Genomic DNA, 6,974 nt, shown 5'->3' with positions numbered 1-6,974 from the left:
AAAAATCTTGTAAAAGACTTATTATTAAAAAATAAAGTTTAGGTTATTTTTGTCTTTTATGAAACTCTTCTAGCCACTCATAAATCAAGGTCAACACCAAACATTAGGAAGAAAAGTGTGAGGACCGTGTATGGCCTCACACAACCACGGAGTCCAAGATTATGATTTTTTTGGGTCCGTTTCAATGCAATCTAATTAGACGGTGATTCTATCCGCCCTTTATATAGGAGACAACGAGTTGGATGTGGAGCATGACTTATCCCCACATGGAGGGAACACTCATGCACTACCATCGTAAATAGCTAAATGAAGAAGTATTTTTTGTAAGTCGTGATTTTAGGACCACTAGGATGATTTTCCTCTTTAATTAACCATATTTTATAAATTATTTCAAAATTCAATCAAGCCATTTTTTTACGCATTTCATCCCTTTTATTTTTCCTAGATTTATTATGTATTTTTTGGCTCGGAATTCAACTACTCACATATGTACTTAACACTCTTCGGAGCTACGATAAAATATTTTGAGTAGATAAGGATACTCATACGATAATCTTCATATATGCTCAATAGCGTTGGGGATCTATGAATGGTTGGCCATTTCGTTTAATTGTGATAAAGAATGTGGACTCCGCCTATCAAAACACCATGAATCCTATTAGAAAGATTATGGAAGTAAATATTGATGACAAGGTGATCAAGTTTAGAAACTTCTAGAATAATTTAACGGAATTAGAATAGGCCTTGGAGCAAATGAGATTGGATAGCTTAAATATGAATTTAACTAAGTGTACATTTTGGGTCTCCACTAAAAATTTTCCAAATTTATTATGCGTATTAGAGAATTGAGGTCGACAAGGTTAAAGCCTAGATAATTGGATCTTGGGTTGCCTTGAACAAGAAAGAGTTTGAGTGGCTTTGGAGAAAAATAAACTTTTTGAGATAATTCTTATCCAATTTAATTGGAAATATGGAAGCATTTTACCATTTCTTAGATTAAAAGACTAATAAGAGATAACATAAATAGTTGATCAAGAGAAGTATTTTGATAAAATGAAGGAAGCAATGATCAATATACATTTACTCGTACCACCCATACCATAAAGACTACTTAAGTTGTACAATACAGCTGAAGATGAGTAGTTTGTTGTTGTCTAGTTCAAGATGCTAATGAGGGAACATAGACAAATGTACCACCTTAGTTGAATTTAAAATGGCCACTACTACAAATTATACATTTCATAGAAAATTCTCACTTCAGTCATTTATTTCACTGAAGTAACTTATATTCATTAGGTGCATTTTTTTAAATCACTTTTTACCACAGTCCAAACTATCAACCATGGTGAAAGGTGAAGGAGTGACACGCTTCGAATCCAAGTGCCAACAATTTTGTGTTTTTTGTTACAAAACGGACGTGTTCCCTTAAGTTATATTTTTAAGTTAAAATTAAACTACTTTTCACCAAGGTCTAAAGTAACAAGTGTGGTGAAATGTCCCTTAGTAATATGATAAAAGCTCGTTAATGAGAGGCATTTCAACATGGTTTCTTCTTTCAACCGTGGTGAAAAATGTTACATATATAAGCCATACTTTTTCACATTAGAAAAGAACTGCACCCTATCTCCATATGAAAAACCCTAACCTCTTACGCCTTATCTCAATTTTTATCAACATCCTCGCACAATTTCTTCACAGAAATCTAACATATCTTCTCCAACTCGTATGAATTAAGGAAATGTGTCACAAAACTTGCAAGACAGAAGCACAAAACTTATTTCTTTGACTTTCTCTTTGCATTTCTGGTATGTGAAACATTTCAATCATTCATGTTATGAGTTGTGTTGTTGTTCTTGTTCAAACTTTATCATTTAGGGTTTACTGTTTTTCTTGTTAGTGAGACACTAAATCCTATATTTTTATTTTATTTGTTTTTGTTGAGATGCTTTGTTGTTTTTGTTGAGATAATAAAAGGTCTGGAGTTATTGATGTTGTTTTTAAGATGAGATTAAAGGTTTTATGTAGTTGTTTTTGTTGAGATAAGTAAAAGATTTTATGTTAATGTTGTGATTTTTGTTAGTTATGTTGTTGTTTTTGTTAGTTATGTTGTTGTTGAATTATGTTGTTGTTTTTGTTAGTTATGTTGTTGTTGAGTTATGTTGTTATTTTTGTTGAGGTAATAAAACGTTTAGAGTTATTGTTGTTGTTGCTAAGATGAGATTAAATGTTTCATGTTATTTTTTGTTGAGATAAGTAAAATGTCTATGTTATTGTTATGGTTTTTGTTAATTATGTTGTTATTTTTTTGTTGAGTTATGTTGTTGTTTTTGTTGATACAAGTAAAAGGTTTGTGTTATTGTTGATGTTTTTGTTGATACTAGTAAACGATTTGCAAAACAACTTTCTTGAAAGCGCTACGACTACTCTTTATATTAGTGAGAGAAAGTAAAAGAAATATTTTAGATAGATTGATGAGTGAGTTATTAAATTCTCATGTTTTTTGATGAAAAAGATATGTGGGAAGAGACCTCTATTTATAGGCCAGAGGTTGACCCAAAGAAGGAATAATTTTAAGGCTTTTTATGAATTTCCAATCGATTGGAAATATGCACCAATTGATTGATTACCCTAAAAATAATCAATTATTTAATTAAAAATAGTAAGAAAAGATATATAGTCGTTACTCATCATTAAGATTCTCTCCAAATCACCTAGGGTGCATTTTTGAACTCTCTCAATTGATTGGTATAAGGTGGCAATCGATTGGAATAAACAAAATTTTGCCTAGAGCTATTTTGATAGCTCCCAACTCATTTGGTATGCCTTCAAGACATTTTTAAAATATTTTTTTGAGAAAAATTAGTTTAAATAGTTATTTTAGTGTGTGTGATTATCCGCATACTTTTCGAGAAAGCCCTAATGCATTTACAATATTTTCACTCAGATACATTTAGGCAGACTTTCACATACTTCAAGGCTTTATTGGATATCTCAATATGTTAGACACTTACTTGATAATTTACTTGAAATGAGGCTAAAGTTATATTCAATTTAGGTATCCTAGTCAGAAAATCAAACTTATTAAGTTCTATTGTTTTGATTTACATTGTTAACCGCTTAACACTTGACTTTAGTTGTTGTTATTATAGACTTTGTAAATATCATAAGCATGTTCATCTTTTAGTTGTCATCGTCAAAAGCATGCTTTAAACACTTAACCTGCAAGGTTCTACAAGAATTTGGTATAATACTTCTAGTTCTTCAATCAACACTTGTTTCTCTACTAGTTTGTTGTACTCCAATTTTTGACCCTGAGATCCCACCTCATTTTTCATTGAGCCCTAAGAGTTTGATCATCACTATCATCATTATCATCATTCACGCATCATTTTCTAACCAAAATTATACACACAAAAATTTGTGTTTGCTTGTTGCTTGTTTCACAAGGTAGGTGATTGATCAAGGAGCCTAAGCAAATTAGGGTTTTGAGGATCACAAAGGAATTCAAGCATTCTCATATGCTTAAATGACCCCCCTTATCAATACCCAAGCCCAAGTGTGATTCAATTCAAGATCAACAACTTTCAATTTCATCTAGTACACAATTAGGGATTTTGACCTAATTCTTTGAGGAAGTTGACTTTTGGTCAAAACACAGTTCCATGGCTAAAATCATAATTCAAGGATCTCCAATGTTTCATTATGATCCACTCACAAAATCCATTTAGTTAGAAGAGCTTGATTCAATTAATACTTCGAAGAATGCAATTCATATGGAAAAACTCAATTGTTTAAGATTAGCTTTGGTCAACCATGAAATTTGGAAGATCAAAATCATGAATATAAGATTATTTAAGTTATTTGATTAATAAAAATCAATAAAATAAATCAAGGAATAAAAAGTAGAAGATTAGGGTTTTGACCTTTTCATGAAGATATGCATGTTTTATGCCTAACTTTGAATGGTCATAACTTCTTCAATACTTGGCCAAATTTTATGCTCTTAAGCCTCACTTGAAGAGGAAATCAAGATCTACAAATTTGTCAATTTGAGGATGTTTCTAGAAGGGAATGGATTTTAAGTTATGGACCCATGAAGTTGTCTACTTTTTTTCCAACACTTAAACAAAATTTCAAGACAATATTGTTCCTTAAAAATGTCCAACTTTGAGGCCACTTTTCATCATGATCCTTTAAGAATTTTAGAAAAAACCAAACCTTGAAGTTGTAGAGAATGTTTAGGGATTTCTAAAAAGTACATGAAATCCTCTATAGAATTTGTGAGCTATGAGATTCAAAGAGATGAAGTTGGACTTTCATTCTTGAATTACAAGTCAATTTCCATGAAGAACCAAGTTGCAACCATGAAGAAAACGTATAAAATCTGTGATTACAAGTCCACTAACTTGAAAATATATCCATAACCAGAAGATTACACACTCTTTTAAGCCATGGTCCAATTGTTTTGATCATTGCCCATTGAATCATTTCATTTCAAGCATAATGCCATAACTTCCATTCTTGTAAAGTGACTTTAATCACCAACAACTCTTGCATTGAGCTTCTAACTTGTTTTCTCTGGACACACTCCAACACAAACCCAACAAGCAACCATCTAAAACTCAGAAAAGCTTCCATAAGTTGTGATTAAAGCTTGCCAAGTACCATTGAGACCATAACTTTCACATTACTTCACCATGAAGCAAACTAATTCAACTTGAGGTTGGGAACTCCAAATGATTTGATTTTTCCCCCACAAACTACAAATTGTGCCTATAAATAGAGGCCTTTGCTTATGAAACCAAACACACACAGAGTCTCCGATACACTACCTCACTTGAAACTTCAAAATTTCCACTTTGCACAAACTTAAAGTTTTTGAGGTACAAGTTTTTTCTATGTCATACAACTATCCAAACACCTTTCGTATACTTCATAGAAGCTATCCATACAATAACATTGCCTTTGTAACACCTTGAACCCAATCCTCCATTTCCAACTTTTGACATTTGCAAGTGAATTCGGGTAGAGCAATTCAGGCTAGCTCAAAGTGAGGTGAGCATCCAGTTAGCATCTCCAAGGTCCAAGGAAGCTTCCAAGTCATCAAACCATTTATGGAAGTGCTCTAAGAGCTTACGATCTGCACGGGAAGAGGTCATTTTTTTTTATTTTGAACTCCAACATTTGTGCATCATTTTGAATAAAACTCTATTTTATTATGTTCAGCATCATGTAAGGATCAAAAGCCCTCAATTAGTTTTCATTTATCATTGATATCCATCATTTAATTTAAGTTTTAATAATTAGGGTTCTTAAGGTTTTCTGGAAAATTATTGATCCACAGTTAAAATAAATTAATAATTGATACATGTTTGGAATCGTGATAAAAAAATGGAGTGATTTTCATGTTTACATCTTTGAAAATGGTCGCGTCTTGAATGAGATAGGATTTCCAGAAATCGTGAGCTAGAGGTTGAAGATGAAGTTCAAAATGAACTTAGAATATGTTTTTAAATATATACTATTACCCGCATTTTGTTATCACTTGTAGCGCGTTGGTTCAGTGGTAAGTATTTTAACTGGTAACGACAAGGGCGCAGGTTCAAGATATCTTAGGACCAAAATATTATCTTTATCACTTGTTTCTTTTGTTTTATTTCATAACTTTGATTAATTATTTAAAATAGCAAACCAAATCAGTTTTACTTGATTTTTTGTACACTCCCTATTTATGAGAGATATTTTGTGAATATATTTTAATAAGTCCAAAAATATTTTTATTTGATCAACTTTTAATTAATCCAAAAATAATATTCTTAATACCTTTAAAAAAACACTTCAAATATTTTCAAGTAATTCTTCACCATTTGACTTGTACATATTTATGTGAACCAATTAGGGTTAGGATAAGTCAACCTTGAAGATATTAACATGATCCCTTAATTGATTCACCTGGGGTTATTTCAACTTTTGAAATGATTAGGTTAATGTACATATACTAAACCCTAGTTTCAAGATCCCTTTGATCTTTTAATCCCAATGTAAATATCAAGTTAATATTGACTTGATAACCATATTCTCCTTGTTCATCCACTTGTACATATGCTTGTTGATTTACATATTTGTACATTTATATTTTGATTATGTTATTATCCTTGTATATATAGATTGTTGAACTAACCCCACATGCATGAGATATTTATCCATCCATCATACATCATACTCCTACATACATGATATGATCCTAAGGTATGTCATCCCTTTTATTCATGGAACTTTTACACTTGAGTTTATACATAGATATCTTTGTACTCACTTTGATTCTATCCATGATACACATACTATGTCTCAGAGACCACTTGAGATGCTTACCCTTAATGTATGCTTGCGATGTATGATCCCTCATTGTTGCTAAAACTCAAAGGAATATGAATGGTATTGACTAAAATTGTCAATGTACTCACTCTCATTTCCAACTCTTTTACTTTGTTAAAACTTAGCACTTTCTCATTGAAATGTGAAAATTCTATGTCTTTTACCACTAAAGGCAAAAATTATCTCCTGTAAAAAAAATTGATTTACTCCCCTAGTTTTTAAACGCTTAAAGGGGTGGGTACCCCAAAATTTAAGGAGGAAATCAAAAAAATTTAAAAGGAGTAACTAAAACTCACCTATATTGCATAGGGTAACATATATTTAACCCCTACGATATTGCTCAACCTTACAACTATAATATCCACTCATCGATGACACTACGCCAAAATTGATATTTTGTATCGCCTAATTTAATAGCGCTTTTAAAAAAAGTGCTATTAAAAAGTAACAAACACATCTATAATATTAAGTTTCACTAAGATAGCGTTTTATTTGAAATGCTATTAATCTTATTCACTATTTAGCGCTTTTTGAAAAACGCAATTAATTTTCTTCACTAATCTTCACTACAATAGCGCTTTTTAAGAAACTCAATTATT

Source organism: Vicia villosa, unplaced genomic scaffold (assembly GCF_029867415.1).
Source record: "Vicia villosa cultivar HV-30 ecotype Madison, WI unplaced genomic scaffold, Vvil1.0 ctg.003698F_1_1, whole genome shotgun sequence".
Taxonomy (NCBI): Eukaryota; Viridiplantae; Streptophyta; class Magnoliopsida; order Fabales; family Fabaceae; genus Vicia; species Vicia villosa.
Note: the sequence above shows the minus strand (reverse complement) of the source record.